The sequence below is a fragment of the Sorex fumeus genome, unplaced genomic scaffold (genome assembly GCF_029834395.1).
Source record: "Sorex fumeus unplaced genomic scaffold, SorFum_2.1 ptg000014l, whole genome shotgun sequence".
NCBI lineage: Eukaryota > Metazoa > Chordata > Mammalia > Eulipotyphla > Soricidae > Sorex > Sorex fumeus.
The window spans coordinates 22,560,332-22,583,289 of record NW_026606071.1 but is presented as its reverse complement, the minus strand read 5'-3'; the positions used below and the strand labels follow the sequence as shown (position 1 = coordinate 22,583,289).

The 22,958-nt window shown below is 36.9% G+C and overlaps 1 protein-coding gene across 2 annotated transcripts in view; it reads right to left on the bottom strand.

Annotated features, from left to right (window-relative positions):
• The window catches only part of PARD3B (par-3 family cell polarity regulator beta), a 1,231,823-nt gene that overhangs the window by 908,506 nt on the left and 300,359 nt on the right, over positions 1-22,958 (bottom strand). The gene's annotated exons all lie outside the window — the stretch shown is intronic.

Here is a 22,958-nt window from a genome sequence, read left to right as displayed (position 1 = left end):
TTTCCCATGAAAGTTTCAACCAATCTACAATTTGAGAGATTGACTTTAATGAATACTTCAGAATGAGTGAGGCGGAAGAAAAATGCAAAACCATAAATAAGCACCACAAGACATATGGCATTTCAAAACACAGCTAATTAATAAATGAGATCAGACATGAGATATAATTACACTAACTGTCACAGCATATTGACCACAAATATCATCCAGAATTGAACAATATAGAAGACAACATAAAAACTCACTTCACAAGATCTTATGCAACATATATGTAAGACATCTTAAGTAGGGCAAAGGGCTACTTTCTTCCCTGAAATGCTCACTATGCATCTGAATTCTGAAAACAATTATAAATAACCCTAGAAGTTCTCTTTAGGCCGGGCATGCAACTTTCACAGAAGAGCTTTTGTTGTGAGACCCAGAGAAAGAAATGTCCATAGTTTGTTCATCTTTTAAAACAGCTTCAATCTTTTAGTCTTGAGGATGGTACCCTCCTTTCACCATTCTATGTGTTAGAAGATGACACATCTCAACATTGGATCAGTGTGTTTCCACTATGTTGGTGTGAGAAAATTAATTTGGCATTTAATATATCTTCTTATTTAGATACCCCAGTTGTACAATGCTTTAGGAAGAGCAATTGGGATTAGAGATAATCATCAATAAGTCCCAGTGCAGTATACATTACATACATTACATTATAATGCTTCTATACATACTTCCTAATGCCTCTTTGAACTAAAGTATAATTAATTCCCTACTCTTAGATGTGAAAGTGCTTAGGAGTCATGACAAATACAAATATACAAAAGAGAAAGTTTAATATGTACAGTGATCAGAAAAGAAGTCTAAATTACACTTGTTAACATTCACATGTTAATTGTTAAACCCTGGTTATGAAAACTAAAAATATCTATCTAGTACCAGTATTCACCAATACTAGTATACTGGTACTAGATAGGTATTTTTACCAGTAATAAGAATTTCCAAGGACCAGCGTCATAATCTCCTTGACCTATATACTTATTTTTTTTCTTTTTTTTTCTTTTTTTTTCCCTTTATTTTATTTTATTTTTTTTTACAGTTGTAGATTTACAATTTTTTGTGCTTTGGTTTCAATTATACAATGATCAGATACCCATCCCTCCACCAGTGCCCATTTTCCACCACCATGGATAATATCCCTCCCACCCCCATCCCCCCATCCCCTCTGTCTCTGTGGCAGGGCAATCCCCTGTGTTCTCTCTCCTTTTGGGTGTTGTGGTCTGCAAAAGAGACATTGAGTGGCAAACATGTTCAGTCCATAGTCTACTTTAGACATGCATCTCCCCTCCTGGGAGGATCCTCCAAACATCCTTTATTTGGTGCTCCCTTCTCTATCTGAACTGCCCTTTCCTCTAGGATACCCGGCTGGCCTCTAAGTTATGGAGTAATCCTCCTGGTGCTGATCTCAGCTATTCTTGGGTATTAATCTCATACTTTGTTACTTTATATCCCCCAGATGAATGCAATCTTTCTATGTCTATCCCTCTCTTTCTGACTCATTTCGTTTAGCATGATACTTTCCATATTGTACCACTTGTATGTAAATTTCATGACTTCATCTTTTCTAACAGCTACATAGTACTCCATTGTGTTGTTGTACCAAAGCTTCTTTAACCAGTCATCTGTTCTTGGGCATTCAGGTTTCTTCCAGTTTCTGGCTATTGTAAAGAGTGCTGCAATGAACAAACAAGTGCAGATGTCACTTCGACTATACATTTTTGCCTCTCTGGGATATATTCCCAGGAGTGGTATTGCTGGGTCAAATGGGAGCTCAATTTCTAATTTTTTGAGAATCGTCCATACTGTTTTCCAGAAGGGCTGAACCAGTGGACATTCCCACCAACAGTGAAGGAGTGTCCCTTTCTCGCCACATCCATGCCAGCATCGGTTGCTTTTGTTCTTTTGAATGTGGGCCAGTCTCTGAGGTGTGAGATGGTATCGCATTGTGGTTTTGATCTGCATCTCCCTGATGATTAATGATGTAGAGCATTTTCTCATGTGCTTTTTTGCCATTCGGATTTCTTCTTTGAGAAAGTTTCTGTTCATTTCATTGCCCCATTTTTGGATGGGGTTGGATGTTTTCTTCTTGTGGAGTTTAACCAGTATATACTTATTTTTACTATTATCCCATCTTGGTTTTACCTGTTTTTGTGCCTATTTGTTGATGCACATTACTTTCACCCTTTAGATCTGAGGAACTAATATTTTATATTTGATGCTTCTAAAAGTCTTGTGATGTAAGAGCCCTTTTGCGTTATAGCATCTAAAACTTAATTTTGTCAAATTTTCAAAAAAATATGTTCAGAAAGACAGTTTCAAAAAGAACTTCACTCTTTATCTTTTACACATAACAAAAGTTCTATGGAGCTAATGCCTTTGGTATATCTGATAATGAAAGTCAAAGGATGTTAAAAATCTAATTTCAAAAGATTCACCAATTTGGTAAATAGAAAAGTTCTGAATAGTGAATCTGGTAGCAAATATACATTTGTTAAACTTTTGATTGGCTATGGATATATGCTGAACTTTATGGGGAAAAGCACAAATATCAGAACATATTGTATTTCTTCCAACTCCTATTTTTTCCTTAAAGTACTTAAAATATTATCCTTTGAAACTGCTCCACTGTCTTGCTTGTTAAAAAATACAGAAATAATGCTTTAAATTTGAAATCTTATGACAAATCAGTGGAACCAAAGATGGTGTATGTACTATTATCAAGTTTTATATTGACTAAAGAACAATATACCCTTTATTTTCATAATGTTATATTGTAAAAAAAAAAACAAACAAAAAACAAAGCTCTTAAATAGTTTCTTTGTGGAGGCTTATTTGAATAGCTGGAGAAATTGAAGAAAAGAAAACCTTGGAATTTACAATTTCCAACACAGAAGTACAACATGGTGCCACTGTGGACATCAAAACCACCACCTAAATATACCCCACCCCCCTTATACATGCAGATATATCATATATCAGACCTAATTCAACTCAGCTCTAAGGTTAACTGCAAGGTGGTCTTAAGTTTCCAATTAGAAAGACCTAACTTTTCTAATGCAGACTTTACAACCTGGTGTGTTTCAACTAACTTTAATTCTCTTAGATATCCTGTATACAAATGACCTGATTATGGACTACATCTCTCTTAATTTGGGCTACTGAACATAACATAACATTTTATTTTGTCTTTTACAGACTCATTTATCACCTAATTATTTCAACTCTTCAGTAACTGCTGGTAGCAAGGAGTATAACCCAGATTTTTCAGAGTCATTTTGGCTGCCCTTTTATTTTTTTTTTTGCTTTTTTTGCTTCACACCTGGCAATGCACAGGGGTTACTCCTGGCTCTGGACTCTGGAGTTACTCCTGGTGGTACTCAGAGGACCATATGGGATGCTGGGAATCGAACCCGGGTCGGCCGCTTGTAAGGCAAATGCCCTACCTGCTGTGCTATCTCTCAAGCCCCTGGCTGCCTTTTTTAATTGTCCCTGATATTCAAGAACATCATTAAGGAAGGAAAATGGAATATCAATTTCTGTTTAATTCAAGATGATCAAAAGAGATCTCTAATAACAGAACAGACAGATTTTAACAGAGACTTAATAATTTTGGTATGTATGAAGTTTGCTTGACTCCAGCTTTATCTTTTTTTGCTCCTAGACGATGGATGGGGTGTTCTTTTTGACAGCTTTGATCATTTTTTAAATTTTGATTTTGGGGCCACATGCAGCAATGCTCAGAGCTACCTCTGGCTCTACACTCAGAAATTACTCAGGCAGTGCCCCAGGGACCATTTGGAATGTGAGAGACTGAACCTGGATAGCTGCTGTACTACTGCTCCAACTCTTCATTCATATTTTAGACCGAGTTGTTTTACCTTCATCACCATGGGATTGACCTATCAATCCTCCTGTATTTAATTTGATGTGTTTAAGATAACCAATTTTTCCTTAAAATGAGAAGACAGTTTAATAACTGATACATGGATTTTGAATGTTTGGGTGTTATTATAAAATAGGCATAATTTTAAGATTATAAATGTGGAAGTTATCTTTTTAAATAATTATGATTTAAATATACACAATAAAATGTGGGTTTTGTATTTTATTTATCACTGACCTTTTATAATATAAAGTTCTCCCATTGTTTTAATCATTACTCCTTAAATAATAGGAATCAAAATAAGTCTCTTAGAATGAATTTTATATTGCCATTAAATATATTAAAATTAAGTTGCTGTGTAATGTTAATTTATTTACAACTCTTTATGACTGTAATTGGATTTGTAGAAACCCAATGTGTATGTGCGAAAAAGTGACAGAACTTTCTGGAACTATAAGAGATTGAAAGGGGCTAAAACTTACAACTATAGCTGGTAAAAAGACTAGGTAATAGCAATAAAGGTACTTTGAGTTTCCATTAATGTCACTGGTAACATGCAAAACACATGTTTTTCTTTTTTTTTAATTTATTTATTTAGTTTTGTTTTGAAGCCACACAAGCTGTACTCAGGGCTTTCTACTGGTTCTACTTTCAAGGGTCACTCCTGGTAGCACTTGAGGAAACATATGGTATATGAGGTTCAGAACCTGGATTGCTTGTATGCAAGGCAAGTGCCCTATCTTCTGTACTATTGCTCTGGCCAAGTGTGTTACAACTTTTTGAAAGTCAAAACTTTTTTTTTAATTCCCCCTTCCTGTCTACTCCTCCCCCGTTCCTACCTCTTTCCCTATGTTATTGTTATTGATACAGATAACGTTGCAATGATCAAAGTTGCCCACATGCATAACAGTAGTATTGCTATCTTATTTGAGCTGTAATGCTCACTGAGGGGCTATATAATGGGGCACAGTGCCTGCACTCATGCTCACTGTAGCTTAGTGTTCAGCATAGTACTTAGGGGAGACCCATAAGTTATGGCTATGTTGCTCATCAGGAATCACTGTGATGCTCACATACGTGCTAAAAGAGGCCATATTTCCTACACATCTTACTTCAGAGGGCTCATATTTCCTAGCATTCCCATCTCCAGTTGTTGCATTTATCAGCGATCATATCGCTTCTTCTGGTTCTTAAACATAGCTAGCAATGATGCAGCTAAAACTCATTTGGGGTTCTGGAGATTGCGGGAACAGAACTGCCAGGTTCAATCACCAGGTCTGTCCTTGGCACATACGGGGTACTGGAATTCGAACTCATGATCTTTGGTTGGCAAGGTATATACTCTAAGCCCTAGCTTTTTACAGTGTGGGTCATGATCCCTTATGTGCTCACATAACTGAAAGTGGCCATTGTGGAAAATGTGTCTGAAAGTAAATGAATGATCTATTTTGTGTAAACATTTTATTTGTATTCAAATTTTATAACTCAGGGTAATGTAAAAATTTCTTAGGTGAAAAGTGGAAACAGTCTGTGAAACCCTGATCTTATCCACTGTGCTATTCCTCTAGACCCCCAAACTCTCACACAAGTTTTTAAAGTCTTTAACGGCAATAATCAAATATCTGTAAATTTCATGTAAGCCAAATGAAAGTGGAAAATATTTCAGAAATTCATTCAGTAAGCAATATTCTTACCACTGTGACAAGATAATTATGAATGAATTATTTATTACTATAATGAATAAAACTTAAGATTATAATGAGTGGCAATTTTCAGAGTGTACAAATAAGAGGTGATTTCTATAATGTAGGTGCAGATAGTGTGAATAGAAAACTAAGCATAGAAAATGGTATCATGATACAGACCACATGGCCTGAATTTAAATCTAGAGTAAACTGCTTTCATTTCCATTCTTATCAGGAGGTTAGAAATCTGTGGCAGTAAGTATTCACAATCCACAACAGGTGGTCAAATGACTAAAGAAAGCTTCTTGCTCTAATTCAAAAGTACTGCTTTCCTTTCTACTTTCTTTTGGACAAATATTTTCTTGTATAGTCAAAACTTAAGTCACAAAAGTATAATATTTTTTCCATTTTCTGGATCCCCAGGGTTCTGAAAATACTGAAAAAGTGAGAATAAAAAGCATAAACTGAAAACCATGCCTTCATGAAAACCTCATTCTTTCCCACATGAAAGAATGGTTATCAGAGCTAAAATCTTTTCAGCAGATCTAAATTGGCAGATTCTAAGATGGTGTTTTGGAAAAGGGTTAATGCCAACTCCCTATTAGAAATTTCATTCAGACACTTGCACCGGACTGTAAACATCAACCCCTTATCTCTTCTGTGAATCTTTCAATAGAAATAAAGGCATTCCTAAAGGTTATATACATTTAACAGTTCAAGGATTTGGTCAGTCTGACAAAATCAGTACTATTAATAAAGCTGCTGAAGTAGAGCCATCCTCAAGTTGTTACTCACTGCAGAACAATCAACTTCAGACATAGAGCTGGTAGAAGAAGATAACTGACAGCACTGTGTTTTCCATGAACATTCTCTCTTTAAAAAAAATATCACTCGGTCGAAATTACCTTTTCTAAGTTGGAAAATAAAATAAATGGAGGCAGTCACAGGGATCTTGAAATGCAGCATTAAAATTGCTATTGGTTAGGGAGATGACTCAGAGGTTGGAGCACATGCTCTGTATGCAAGAGGTCTGGGTCCTACAGCTACATAGTCCCCAAGCACTGCTAGAAGTGTCACCTGAAAACCTATAGGTGTGGCTCCAAATTAATAATAAAAAGGGGCATGAGACACAGTTTAGTGTAAGATTTGCATATTGCTGACAAGATTTAATCTCTGGCACCCTAGATGGTGGTCTGAACTCTACCAAGAGTGATACCTGAGACCAGAGCCAGTAGTAAACCATGAACACTGGTGGGTGTGCTCCCCACAAAAACAATTTAAAAAAATAAAGCAACTGCTGTTGACACTGCCAATAATAGACTTAACAATTCCCAGGGTAGAAAATCTTGGAAAGATTTGTCCAAAATTTAAATCTAATTTTCATTAAAATTGTTGACTGAGGTGGGGAGGGCTGAAGCAATAGTACAGTCAGTAGGTAACTTGCCTTGAATACAGGATAAAGTCCTGAAGATCACTGGATGTCATCCCAACTCTCACCCCTCAACAAAAAACACAAATGAAGTTGGTTGGTGGTGGGGGGTTTGTCTGTTTGTTTTAACAGGGGTAGGGCCAGAGAGAGAGATGCACAAGCTAGGGTGCATGCTTTGTATGCTAGAATTCTAGTTCCATTCCCTACAACTGCATGATTCCCCTGGCAATGCAAGAGCAGCCCCAAACACTGAGCTCAGGAGTTCTCCTGGGTGTGGTTCAGGGAAAAAAATTGTTTGACTAGGGGAATTCTGTTCTAATTCTCCAGTAGTCCTTGCTTCATTACAGATTTAAAATCAAACCAAATCACTTTCAAAATCTATAGTTATTCTATAATTTTGTGGCTTTAAAGAACTGAAAAGAATGAATATAGGTATAAGAAATTCATCTCAAGTTCTAAAAGTTGGCATTTTCATTCAGAACACACATCAACATAAGAAATATTCTACATCATTGATTATATAGTTACACACAAACCCTGTAAACAATAGAATATAAAATATTCTCATAAATGCTATGTTATCTGCATTTGAAAAACACAGCCAATAATTTTGCTATTACTTTAACACATCATAATTTATAGGTCTTGCTTTTTGTCTTTTTATAACTGATACAATGGGAGTAGAAGGGTAGAACATCAGGTGAACGGAGACAGTCACTTTAAATCTCATCCACAGAGCAGGTAGCCTATTGAACAGGTAGGAAATCAAAGTAGAAAATGGGATGGTTGGGGGTGGGAGTAGCAGCAGGTAAAAATAGGTTCCCAGCCCCATGATCTCTCTTTCTTCTTCTCTCCTTTCCTCCCCTCCCTTCCCCTCCCCTCTCTTCTCCTCTCCTCTCCTTTCTTCTCTTCTCTCTTCTTCTCTTCTCTCTCGCTCTCTCTCTATCTGTCTCTCTCTGTCTGTCTCTCTCTGTCTCTGTCTCTCTCTCTCTCTCTCTCTCTCTCTCTCTCTCTCTCTCTCTGTCTCTCATCGGATAGAGTTCACACACCAAGACTGATGGCCAAGTATAGTCAGGTTTCAATAGGCCCAGACAGGAGCAAAATACTGACAGGGCTCAGGTACCCAGGAAGGCTCAGATTCAGGAAGGGCTTGGATATCCAGGGAGGGACAGACACTAAGCCATGGCCAGAGCCTAGGAAAGCTGTGACAGGATGACATGAATTGCTGGGGTACAGGTGAGAGGACAGTGACAGAATACAGGGACCTCACCCTGTAGGCCAGTCTGGAGACTAAGGAAAGCCAGAACAAGACATCAAGAAGCCATTGGTGCACAGTGCAGGAATGACCCAGGGATATAATTTCAGACCAGGAAAGTGATCATATGATAGAGAATGACTCAGGAGCAGAACCTGGCCATTGTACAATGTGGTGACTAGACCTTGTAGGATTGAACCAGAAAACTAAACAAGGGTGGAACAGTTCCAGGGACAGGATGAGTACGTTGTATATGGGTACAGGAGAGGCCTGAACATTTGGGAAGGGACCTGCATCCAGCTACTTAAAACATACAATATAGTTGAACTTTTAATCTTCTGAGTTTTGTATGCAAACCTCTCATAAATTCTCAAGAACTCAGTGCCGAGAAATCTATTTTTGCACTAACAAAAAATCTCACTTCAATATGCTTTATTGGCTTGATTTTTAAAATATGGGTATTTCAAGTATTTATTTTCACAAGTATTTATTTTCACATGTGTAACATGAATACAACTGCTACCACCCCACGCACCAGAATCCCAATGCCTTCCCATCCTATCACCAAAGACAACCCTTGGCTCACTTCTCCTCGTCCCTCTGAAAAATACCAGGTATTGTATAAAGATTAGTTTTTTTAATTTCCTGTTATATTTGATTATTTACATTCTATGTATTTTTGAAATATTCTGATAATTATCTTTCAGTTTCTTCTTTTTCTTAGGACAGTTACCTGAAGATCCATCCGGAATATTTTGTTTCCTTTCCTATAACTAAAGTATTGAAGAATTATTCCCTCCCATGATAATGAATGAGACTATACATTTCTCAAGTATAACTCCAATCTAAATCCAGCTTTAGAAGCTATATTTCTCTGGATGATCATATCTGGTAGTATTTAGGAAACAGATTTTATCTTTAACTCAAGAAAACATTAGGAAAAGACCAAACAAGACTTTGCAAGCTCTCAGAGAAGAAAATGTAGAATAAGAATCAAAATTTCAGTTTCATGGGTGAACACCAGCGTGCTATAAGTCAGCAAATAAAATATTTTCTAGGAAAAGGTTCTTTAGCCTAAGAATGACAAATGGAAGCCTTAGAGTTGAACAATATTCCAAAACAGTACATAGATAGAATTCTGAAAGATGTCTTGAGAAACCCCTAGGTGGCCATAGAAGCAAATTTCCTATTTTCTGTTTGATGAAATGATGCAGAAGCAACAAAACAAAGAAAGATCCACATATTTAGTTCAAATATAAATGAAAGAGATACAACAGTGATGTCACATGTATGCAGAGAACTAAACAATTTTCCAAGTCACAAGCATTACAGAAAGCATGGAAGGAAAAATAAATGTTTAATCTTATTGATAGTTTTGTTTCTGTTACATTGACATGAGAGCAAGATGCTTACAGTTTTCTCAGAATTTGCTGCTCAGAGTATCTACATTATGATGAATAGTTTTGTATTTCATTGGTGGGACTGTCATCTACTACCTGAAATAACTTGCTTTAGATGTAATATTTTTGTCATTTTCTCCTTTCAAAAGTCAATGCTTTTCTTCAGTCTAACGCTCTCCCAGCTGAGCTATAGACCAAACATGATTGCCACTCAATACCTCTCTTGCAAACCACAGGACCCAAAAGGAGAGAGAGAGAACAAAAGGGAATGCCCTGTCACAGAGGCAGGGTGGGATGGGGGAAATGGGGGGTGGGAGGGATTGCTGGGACCTGTGGTGGTGGAGAATGGGCACTGGTGGAGGGATGGGTACTTGATCATTGTATAACTGTAATCCAAGCACAAAAATTTGTAAGTCTATAACTGTACCTCATGGTCTTTCACTAATAAAAAATAAATAAAAGAAAAAAATAGTCAATGCTGATGGCTTTTTAAAGTTACAAACAACAACCTACTCTTTATAAACTCCTGAGGAGCCCATAGCAACACTGACAAGGGAACATAAATAGAACAAAAAGTTATTGACCACACTAAGTTCTAGTGACCTCCACTAGTACCCTGAGATGCAGTAATTTTTCAAATGTTTACCTCATTGCCATCTAAGAAGATAACCATAAATTCAAACCCCTATATGTAATCTATAGTGCAAGCAGGCCACTGGAGCTTTGGGCCCCAGTAATTCACAGAAAGGACCAAAAGCAAACAAGCAAAAAAAAAAAAATGAAGCAAACACGAGCATCAGAAGGACATTCTTTGTTTGACTAGGACTCATTTTACACGATCTAAAAAAATTCAAGAAAGAGTAAGTTAAATCAACATTAAAAATGTACCTTGAATTTCCTAAATGTAAAATATTTTAGAATCAAGCTATGCTTATATATATATCATATCATTTGAATAATCTGCTCCAAATAGAATTTCTATAATGTTACCATACTTGAGAAAATAGCAATTAATACTTCCATACCTCAATGTATTGTGATATATTGATAATACCCAGTGAAGACTGTGATTATCAGTTAATTCAAGCCAACTGGAGAAATAAGAAATTAAAATGCGTAATATCTATTAATGTGTTACAGATACATAAATATTATAGATGTTTATGTAGATACTGGTTTGCGGGTTACACCTGGCGGTGCTCAGAACTTATTCTTGGCTCTGTGCTCAGGGATTTCTCTTTGGGTCTCAGGAACAATATGGGGTGCCAGGGATCTAACTGGGTCAGTTGCATGCAAAGCAAGCACCTAGTCTGCTGTACTATCACTCTGGCACCACTATATACATATATATATAAATTTATACATATATATATAATTTATATAGTAGACGCAAATGGGATACATTAGCACACAACAGGGACAGATGGAGACGTTACTGGCACCAGCTAGAGCAAATCGACGAGTAATGGGATGTCAAGTGATCATTAAGTGATGTAAACTTTATAATTTTCTAAGGTACCCAGAGCAACAGGCTAGAGCAACAGCACAGTGGGTAGGTCTGGGTTTGATTGGGTTGCTTTACAACCCTTGTATGCGGCCGATGTGAGTTCAATTCCTCCGCCCCTCTTGGAGAACCCAGCAAGCTACCGAGAGTATCTCGCCCACATGGCAAAGCCTGGCAAGCTACCCGTGGCATACTCGATATGCCAAAAACAGTAAGAGAAATTCTCACAATTTGTTGTGAGACGTTACTGGTGCTCACTTGAGTAAATTGATGAACAATGGGAGGACAGTGCTACAGTGCTAGCCAGAGCAACACTGATATATATGTGTATATATATGAAAATAAATAGAACAAAACTTATTGACATATATATACCAAACACAGTAACAAGTGACACAATGGAGATGTTACTGGGCCCACTTGAGCAAATCAATGAACAATGGGAGGACAGTGACAGTGATATATATGTATATATTACTGACATATATACATATGTATACACACATGTATATATATACATTCATGCATATAAAATATTCCTCTTGCATGTTAGGCAGTAGACTAAAGTGCCTAAAGGAAACAAAACACAGCAAAGGTATAATGGTTTACATAGGGGACTAACAGATGTATAATTGCATGGTAAGCATACTTATGAGTATTTAAGTAGATAGGCGCTCTATGTAATCCTTAAGTGACATGTCAATGAAGAATGGCTAAAAATATCCAATTCTAACCTGAGTCAAGAGAAGGGGGTGCCAAGCTTGGCATAGACAAAATGAGGTAACAAAGGGGAGTCAAGAAAGTGGCATGTACCAGGAAAAAGCCCAGGGGACTGAGGACAAGCTTTGTATCCTGGAGTCTCAGGTTCTTCCTCAGCATCACATGGTCCCTGAGCACTCCAGGGAAAAATCCTTGAAAGTGGAGTCAAAATAGCCTTGAGCACTACTAGGTATGGTTCAAAAACCACACACACATATAGACATGCATACATGTGCACATTTGCATGCACACACAAAAATACACACATACACACACACATACAGAGCTTGGCTCTGCTAAGGAATTGCTGGCAATTTACTATGATGAAATTATACAATAGAAGTTAAAGAGAAGGAATGTTATATGGTTAATGATGGGCTAGATGATAGGGAAACAGAAATATCCATATAATTCTTCAACAAAGGAATAGGTTATAGAGAGGTTCAAATAATGAGACAACTTATTTTTTTTTTTTTTTGCTTTTTGGGTCACACCCGGCGATGCACAGGAGTTACTCCTGGCTCTACACTCAGGAATTACCCCTGGCGGTGCTCAGGGGACCATATGGGATACTGGGAATCGAACCCGGGTCAGCGGTGTGCAAGGCAAACGCTCTACCTGCTGTGCTATCACTGCAGCCCCAAGAGACAACTTATTAATAAAAGCTTATTAAGCTTTTATATGTCTCATATGATATGAACATTAGGTAAACAATAATAATACTTTCAGTGTTGAGTTTTTTCTTTTATTACAATAAAAGAAAATTTTAAAATTATCCTTTTGTTAATAAAAGAGTTTTATTCTTTTATTTTGCTTTGTGAATTACTTTCTTGCACTATCTATCATTATTGATTTTAAAGCCTTTATAGCTCTATACTTAGCTGATTAATTTGTCACATCAATGTGATAAACATGATATTCCTATGGGACTCCATTATTTAGATAATATTAATGGTCTCAGACTGAGCGCTTATTCTACAAATGATTGTTATTCTACATTTCTACAAATGATTCTACATATTCTACATCATTCTAAATCATATTCTACAAATGATTGTTGCTAGCCAAAGTGAACACTGATCAAGAATGCCAATGGAGGGCCAGATATAGATATAGATATAGATATAGATATAGATATAGATATATATGGGGTGAGGTGATTGCTTTGCATAAGACCAAATCCAATATGATCTCTAGTCCTGCACAAGGTTCCCTTAGGACTGCCAGCAGTAATACCAAAAAAAACAACTGACTGTGGCACAAAGATGAGAGAGAGAGAGAGAGAGAGAGAGAGAGAGAGAGAGAGAGAGAGAATACCAATGGAGTAGGTTATCTTCTCCTGCCTAAAAGATATCAAAGTGAACTTGACCACAGATCTCAATGTTGTGGAGCTGAAGAGATAGTACAGTGAGTAAGGTGTTTGCCTTGCAAGCAGCCAACACAAATTCAATTCCCAATATTCCATATGGTTCCCTGAAAATCTCCAGGAGTAATTCTGAGTTCAAAGCCAGGAGTCATCCCTGAGCATCAATGTGTATGGCCCAAAAAGCAAAAAAAGAAAGAAATATCAACATTAACAATAAAGCCTGAATAATAGAAGTTACAAAAAATAAGTAGTATGATATCAGCTTAAAACTGAGCTGTACACTAAAGATAAAATTGCAAATTAGTTGAATAAAATAGGAATAATTTTGCCTGGAAGCAATGTAAACCAGGGTACTATGGTTCTAAGTTAGCTCACCAATATACCTCACAACCACTGAACTGAGCAATCATCTTCTGAAAGAATACAACAAAAACAAATTATCTTCATGATCCTTTCCAATGCTCCAAAGAAGAACAAGTCCCTCCATCTCTGACATTTTATACATCGTATGCATTTTTGTAAGCTATCTCCCTCGAGAGATCTGTGAGCCCAGAATTAAGGTGGAATCCTGGTACAGAAAATGTGAAAGCCTTGCAAAATTACATTTCTTTGGGGGAAACTAAGGAATGCCTGGGAAGTATTTCCAGCTTTCTCACTGCTCAAAGACCTAGACTAGAAAGATTAAGAAGGAACCATAATGACCTTCACTCTTTTCTCAGATTTTCTTTGCTCTTACTATCCTCTTGATTATTGCTTCAACCCTTCCTTCACAAACTGAACAGAAGGAGGGTAGAGACAAGATTGAGTGAAGAGAAACTTTGGAAAGTAATACTGAGGAGAGGTGACTGCGTTTACAGACAACAATAGAACCTAAGGTTGTGACAGAATAGGCAAGAAGTATGCGGGCAGAGAAGTAGCATCCAGATAGATAACCACAGTGGGGATGAGTAACAGGGAAGAAATTCTATATATTAGCTACTTTGACTCTTATTTATTCAAGAAACACACAGGTTCTCTTCTATTTAAACTGCAAAGATGTTTATAATTAACAAGCCTTCTAAAGCCAACTCTGTGTGTGTGTGTGTGTGTGTGTGTGTGTGTGTGTGTGTGTGAGCACATAGAAAAACATATAGTCAGGCACCTTTTCCTGAAAAATTTAAAGTTATTTGAAGAGGGAAAAAGTTAAAACAATATTCAAACTGTAAAGACTTGACAAACTGACAATTGTCTGAGTATATAAATCCTGTGAATAAAATTATGCTGTCACTAGTTATCAGTCAATAAAAATATATGCTAAAGCACCTTCCATAAGGTAAATCTTCCCAACGGCACATCAGAAAAAGAAGTCTTTGCCGAGCCTTCTCATTATTTACTTTTTTATTTTAACGCACTATGTGTTGTGTACCAAGTTCATGACTACACTATTATATTTTTCTTTTATCATTATAATATTCCAATATTATTGAATCTCAATATTCAACTAGTTGATTCCTATTACCCATTAAAAATAAACGAATAGGAAAACAACACTGTGTTTTAAATTATGGCTCTAGAGTCTGTATTCAACTACTAAAACAAGTAGAAATTTCTGTACATAATAATGAAAAACCAAGCTAAACTCTAATTCTACATTTACAAAAAGCCAAACAAACTATCATGTAGAATTCAATTCCAAACAAATTTAGTAAAGCTATGTTTTGGAAGCCAGCCTGCATGAAGGTGAATCTTAACTGAGCCCCTTATTATCTCTGACCTTGGGTGAGACACTGAATTTCTTGGGATCTTAGTTTTATTATCTGTAAATGAGTTAACTATGAATGAGTTTCTGGCACATAGCACGTGCTCATATAAATCAGCATTGTGTGTTTTGGACTGAATTATGTTCCCCCAAATTCAGATGGTGAAACTCAAATTTCCAAACTGATTTTATTTGGAGAAAAATAAACCTTTGAGATGTATTAATTAAGGTTAAATAAGACCATGCAGTTTGAGGCTCTAACCCATAAGATCCAATATCCTTCTAAGGTATGGTATCAGAGATGGATTCCTTCCTTCCTTCCTTCCTTCCTTCCTTTTTTTTTGTTTGCACAAAGTGGAGACTGAGGAAAGTGATAAAATGGTGATCTTTTCTAGGAAGCGAGGCCTCATTAAATGCCACACTGAACAACCCACACTGACAAGACATGCTGAACCTCCAGTAGAAATAATCCACTCTAGTCAGTGCTGCCATTCTGTAAAGTTAGAATCCTGAACTAGACTCAGCTGCCTATCTTTACTAGTTAACTTTCCCCCAACTCCTCAGAGAAAAAGCCACTTTGAAACAAATCCAGTTGCCAAGTAGTAAAATTCTTTCATTAGCTGAAGAGTTTAGCATGATAAGTAAATTTGATGACATAAAAGTTTGAGTGATACCAAATCAGGGAGATGAGAAGAGAACTTTTAAAGTGACAAAAATTCTTTTGAAAGGTAAAGGTAAAGGCCCTCCCATTGATCGTCGATTTGCTCGAGTGGGCCCAGTAACGTCTCCATTGGAGACTTTGTTGTTACTGTGTTTGGCATATCGAATACTCTCAGTAGCTTGTCGGGCTCTCCGAGAGGGGCGGAGGAATTGAACTCGGGTCAGCTATGTTGGCTGCTTGTAAGGCGAACGCCCTACCGCTGTGCTATTGAAAGTGCAAATAAAATCACAGTTCTAAATAACTTCATTATCCTCATCGGATGTGAGCTTAACTAACCAGAATTTAACGTGGAGCAAATTATTATCATTGGTCCCAGGAAAATAAGGAAGTATAGGGGCATGACGAGGACAATTTTTACTCAGAATCACCATTCTGACTCAAGGTCAGGATTCCACCCCCGTCAACCCACTCCAACCGCACCCCTCTAAGCCCCATAGCCTTACATTTCTTCATGTCTCCATTACTCAAGAAACATACAAAGACGCCCTTTAAGCGTAGGCACTTAAAAACTAATAGCACCCAAGAAACAACTCCATACTGCCAAGGTCACAATGACAAAGCAACACAAAATCCCACCAGGCTTAGTGAATGAAGATGCTAGTTCAGATGTTCAACCAATAATAAAAAGCCATTTAAATTCTCTGATGAGGAAGTTAGAGAGGAAACATAAGGAACTCAAAGAAACAAATGAAACCACCAAAAAGGAAAAAAAAAACACACATGCACACACATGAGGATATGAAAGCAGAAATTAGGACATTACAAACAGAAATGACATATCTGAAAAAGTTGGTAGGGAAAATGAAAAACATACTGCCTAACAGTTGTTAAGGACAGAATCACTGAGCACAAAGAAAACCTCCAGATAACAGCATAGGATGTGGGAATAAAGGGACTCTACTTCACTGCTGGTGGGAATGCTGACTGGTTCAGCCCTTTTGGAAAACAGTATGGACATTTCTCAAAAAATTAGAAATTGAGCTCCCATTTGACCCAGCAACACCACTCCCGGGAATATATCCCAGAGTGGCAAAAAAGTATAGTCGAAGAGACATCTGCACTTGTATGTTCATTGCTGCACAGTTTATAATAGCCAAAATCTGGAAAAAACCCAAGTGCCCAAGAACAGATGACTGGTTAAAGAAACTTTGGTACATCTACACAATGGAATACTATGCAGCTGTTAGAAAAGATGAAGTCATGAAGTTTGCATATAAGTGGATCAACATGGAAAATATTATGTTAAGTGAAATGAGTCAGAAAGAGAGGGACAGACATAGAAAGATTGCACGCAACTGTTGAATATAAAGTAACAGGATGGGAGACTAATACCCAAGAATAGTAGAGATAAGTACCAGGAGGTATGCTCTATGGCTTGGAAGCTGGCCTGACATGCTGGGGGAAAAGACAGCTCAGATAGAGAAGGGAATGCCAAGTAAAGGATGTTTGGAGGGCACGCATGAGATGGGAGATACGTGCCGAAAGTAGACTATAGATCCAAACACAAAGGCAATTCAATACTTGCATTGCAGACCACAACAACCTAAAGGAGAGAGCGTAAAAGGGAATGTGCCTGCCACAGAGGCGGGTGTGGGGGTGGGTGGGGGAATGCGGGGGGGGATTGGAGGGATACAGGGAACATTGTTGGTGGAAAATGGGCACTTGTGGAGGGATGGGGACTTGATCATTGTATGACTGAAATGTAAGCACGAAAGTTTGTAAGTCTGTAACTGTAAGTCAAGGTGATTCATTATTATTTTTTAAAGCCTCAAAATAACCAACAAATAACAAGAGAACTCTGGGATGAACGGAACAAGAACAATATATAAGAATCATCAGGTTCCCAGGAAAGCAGGAAGAGAACCATAATAAAGAAACAGTTAAACATTTATAAATGATATACAAGGGAGGATCCTTAAAATTTACAGCAGATTTATCAGAGGAAAAGTACCATGCCCAAAGACAATGATGGGATAGAGTTAATCAGAAAACTGAACCCAACATTCTGCTGCCTTCAAAACCAAATTTGAACAGTCAGAGCAAATGCAGATTCAAAGTAAAAAGTTGGAAGACAATTATTCAGGCAAAAGATCCCCTCAAAAAGGCTAGCGTGGCCACCTGCACAAGTATCAAATGATATAGACGTCAGGCTGAAATATACTATAAGAGACAGCAAAGGTCATTTTTTAATGATTAAGTTATCTGTACATCAGGAAGAACTCACAGTCATAATCATATATGCACCTAATGAGAGGCCAGCAAAATAGTTAAAACAACTGCTAGTATATCTGAGAAAAACATCATAGCAATACAATAGTAGTTGGATATTTCAACACCTCTTTTTCACTTCTTGATAGATTAACTAGACTAAAGTTCAGCAAGAGAATACTGAGGAAGAAATGGTAGAGAGGAGGTCAGTACGTGAGTATGTGTATATATATATGAATATATATATGCATATACATATATGTGCATATATACGTATATGCATATATATAGTGCTGTACATAATTTTCGGGGTTATGCAAATCAAGGGCTGGAGCGATAGCACAGCAGGTAGGGCGTTTGCCTTGCACGCTGCCAACATGGCTGACCCGAATTCGATTTCTCCGCCCCTCTCGGAGAGCCCAGCAAGCTACCGATAGTATCTCACCCACATGGCAAAGCCTGGCAAGCTCCCCGTGCCATACTTGATATGCCAAACACAGTAACAAGAAGTCTCACAATTTGTTGTGAGATGTTACTGGTGCCCGCTCGAGCAAATCGATGAACAACGGGAGGACAGTGCTAATGCAAATCAAAACACAATGAGATAGTATCACGTCACAGAAAACAGCACATATCAAAACACCCATTTCTGGTATGTATGCAGAGAGAGGCACCCTCATTCACTTCTAGTGAGAATGCTGATTAGTCCAGCCTCTCTGGGAAGCAACACAGACACTCCTCAAAAATTAGAAACTGGGATTTCATATTACCCAGCAATACCACTTCTGGAAATATATCCTAGAGGACCCAAAAATACAATGCAGAAAAGCCCTCTGCACTCCTATATTCATTGCAGCACTGTGCACAATTGTCGGAATCTACAACAAACCCAAGTGCCTGAGAACAGATAAGTAAATAAAGAAAGTATGGTAGGCCAAAACAATGGAACACTATATAGCTGTTAGAAAAAAATGAAGTCATAAAATTTGCTTTTACATGAATGGACATAAAGAGTATCATGCTGAGTGAAATGAGTCAGAGGGAGAGAGACAAACTGAATGATTGCACTTATTTGAAGGATATATAAAAACCAAAAACAAAGATAGTATGTGAATAATATGCAAAGAAAGTAGAAAAAAGAGCCAGGGAGTCCATTGTAGGAAGCTTGCTACAAAAGGGGAGCATGGAATGCAGTTAGGACAGAGAAGAGACAACTATGATGATTATAGTTGGAAATGACCACTCTGGACAAAAACTGAGTGCGGAAATGAGGTAAAGTGATATGCATGATTCCCTTTCAGTAACAGTATTGCAAACCACAGTGCCTTAAAGTAAAATGACAGACAGACACACACACACACACACACACAAACTCACACATACACAGAGAGAGATGGGGAGGAGGGAGGGAGGGAAAGAATGAGAGAGAAAGAGAGAGAGAGAGAGGTGTCTGCTATAGAGGCAGGCTAAGGTCTGGGTGGGAAGGGAAACTGGGGACATTGGTGGTAGAAAATGAGCACTGATAAAGTGTTTGAACATTGCATGACTGACAGTCATCAACAAATTTGTAATTGTATATCTCATGGTGATTCATGGTGATAATAATATTATTATCAGCTACCAGTATCATTAAAACCAGGAGAGTAACAAAATTGTAGTATTTTCTTACTCCCATGAGTAATTGGAAAATTAGTGAAGAAATTCTGCATTTTTTTCCTCAGAATTACTAGAAATTGATTTAGTTGTACTGAATTTCCCTTTAATGTCACTGATTTAAAATATTGTACAAATTGATGACTAGTCTGGATTTACTCAAGCAGTTAGATAACTAGTACTGTTGATATATACTTAGCAAACAGAATCATTTTAAGAAGGAATGAAGTCAAAAGTGATTTACTAATATGAAAAAAAATTCTCTCATGCATATGCAGTGTGCAAGACAGTGATTGCAGAAACAAAGGGAAAGTCACAGCTGTGGCATGCCAGAGAACCAGAAGACTCTTAGATAATTAGGCTGATCAACATTCTGGCATAACAAAACCAGTGATATTACACTCTCCATGCCAGAATCTAACACACTCTCAGCTCACAAAATTTGTGACTTCCGTTGTTTTAAGTAAGAGATTTAATTTTCATTGTTTCTCATCAAGCAAACTTTTAGCAACACTTAGTCTGGGAACCCGCAGAGGAAGGAAACGGACAGATATTGAAAGTGCCTGATAATCAAAACTGAAAAGTTATTAGCATATAGTAAGAGCTACAAAATGACATGATTCAAAATGCCACAGGAACAATAACCAAAACAGCCTATACTGCACATTAATTCAACAAAGCAGTATCATAGCAAAATATGCATTAACTTTTAAGAAGAGCAAATAATAGATGCAAGATAACTGAATATAGCATAAATTTAATAAAGTACTTGTCAGAAGATTAGAACAAGCAAGTCCTTTAAAACAAGCAAGTCCATTTCACGCCAATAAATCAATACTATCTATAGTGGGACCAGAGAGATCGCACAGTGGGTAAGGTATTTGCGTCTCGCGTACCTGACTTGAGTTTTGTAACCAGCACCAGACATGATCCCCCAAACCCCACCAAAAGTGATCCCTGAGCTCAAAGTCAGGATTCAGCACTGAGCACAACTGGGAGTGGCCAACAAAACAAAACAAAAAAACCTGTAGTGGCTTACTCTGAAAAAAGTAAATTACATTTTATTTTATAGTGGAACTCAACATTGGAATGCAATTGCTATATGGTTGCACACTGACTAACCTGGAAGAATTCAACTGATTTTTCTTGTAGAAATCTTTATGTATATTTATTTTAAAATTAATAATTGATTTTAAGCTTTATTCTCTGATGAAAATAATTGTAAAAATCAACTCTCTTTAAAGATTTTAGCTAATATCACATAAACAAATACACAAAACAAGTCAAGACTCAAGTACATTGTTCAAATATAGAAACTGAGGTATTCTGCTTTTATTTCCTGAAGTTTTAAATAAAAGCCATTGATGTACTTTAATAAATTCCCAAGAATCTAGCACTGATTTAAAAAATGGATTAAAATTCTGTTCACTACCTCCTCCTTAAAAGCAAACATGTACACACATAAGGAAAAACTAAGTGGCTCATAAACCATAAATAAGTCGTTCAAGTGTTATAATATGAAAACAAGTAATTACCATTACAAATCTCTAAACTCCACTCTACCAATGAGATATGAAAACACACTCTGAGCACTGCCTCCTTCAAATGGGATATTTATTACCTGTTCTCTGAATGATGTGATAGATGAAGGGCAAAATGAGTTGGGCAGATTTCCACTTTCCATAAGAATATTCAACTCCCAGACTATAAACCTTGCTGAGATCAACAAAAAGTGCAATGTATATCTTTTATTTCCCTTTATGAATCAGATAAGATTTCTTGGAATTAATTTTTCCAGCTTTCATCTTTGAAAAGTGATGACAAAGAATTCAACAATGGCATTTTGGCAATGACTTTAATGTATGTAAATATACAGGTTAGAGCCATACCTACCCCTATCTGTCTAGGTAACAAATTCAGCTTTTTGTCCAAACAAATATGCATCACCTCTATAAAGTGAAATCACTGTATGAAAAACAAGTCAGGAGTTACTGTACATTTCATAGCACTAGGTTTGTGCCAAACATTCTTGGTAGGAGGGCTTGTGTGAAACCTCTGCAACAAATACAAAACTGGGCCAAAAATCTTTTTAAGTCAATTAGAGCTATTCTATAGAATACATTAATATTATTGTTATTTAGATTAGACTAATAGCACCAATAAAATTCTTTCATATCTTAGTTTCATGCATGTTTTCTTTTCTAAACTGTAAAACAATTATTTGTCCATAACTATCAAAGACAAAAATGCTTTAAAGACCAAATTCCATAATTTCAGATAATAACTAGCATGGCTAAGGTTTCTATAGTTACCCAGGAAGGGTCATGACTATCTGAAACACATACACTCTTTCTGATAATTAACCACATCATGATAGACTGACAACACTTAATGATTAATTAGGCTAAGAACTCAAATCCTTAGCAGGAGGTAAAAGCACAGAATTTCATAATGTACTGAACACCTCCTAGAGAGACACAGAATACAAATAGAGCTAAATTTTAAAATGCAGGTTTGCAAATTCAGTATTACTAATATAAATGTCTCCTTGGGAGTCTCACAGCAGAAGAAATTAGAAATTCTCTGCTTGCCAAATTCAGCCCACAATCACAATGAAGCTTGTGCAAAACAGCTCAACTTGCCTCATTCAAAATTTACCACTCTACTATTCAGTGAAATATACAGCATATAGTTCTTTCAAAGAGCTAGCTAGTTAAGTCATCTACATGATAGAGTTTATATTATTTAAAGAATTCTTGAAATAGCAGATTTCAACAGGCAATTGGTTGAGCCATTTCATGTTTGGGAGATGAGCCAAAAGAGGTTCACAATATCACATACTTGAGAACCTATTAGCTACCATGTAATCCTGGAGAATCAACACAGTCACTGGAAGAAAAAACACAAAAGGAAAAGACTGGCAAACAGGTTAAGTCTTATTTTTCTGATCTGTTATGACCTACCACCTACCACCATATCCTCTTTTTAACCAAGAGGTGGGAAATGATTTGTTACTAGCACACTTTTCAAAATATTCATAATTACCCAAAGGATCAATTCACATCAGTTCATTTAAGTTATTATCCATTTACTTAGAACAGTTTTACTGATAAACTACTATGCTTTAAGTACTTCACTAGCGTTTTAGCAATTTTTGAGTACAGCTTGGAAAGGATACCTGATGATCACCATCAAAAGAAAAAAAAAAGAAAAAGAAAAGAAATAATTCCTGTACTTAAAGAGACTAATTTTAAGCAAAGATATGTGTTACAAAGGTGAACTAGAAAAGAACAAGCCTAGTCAAAGGTGTAA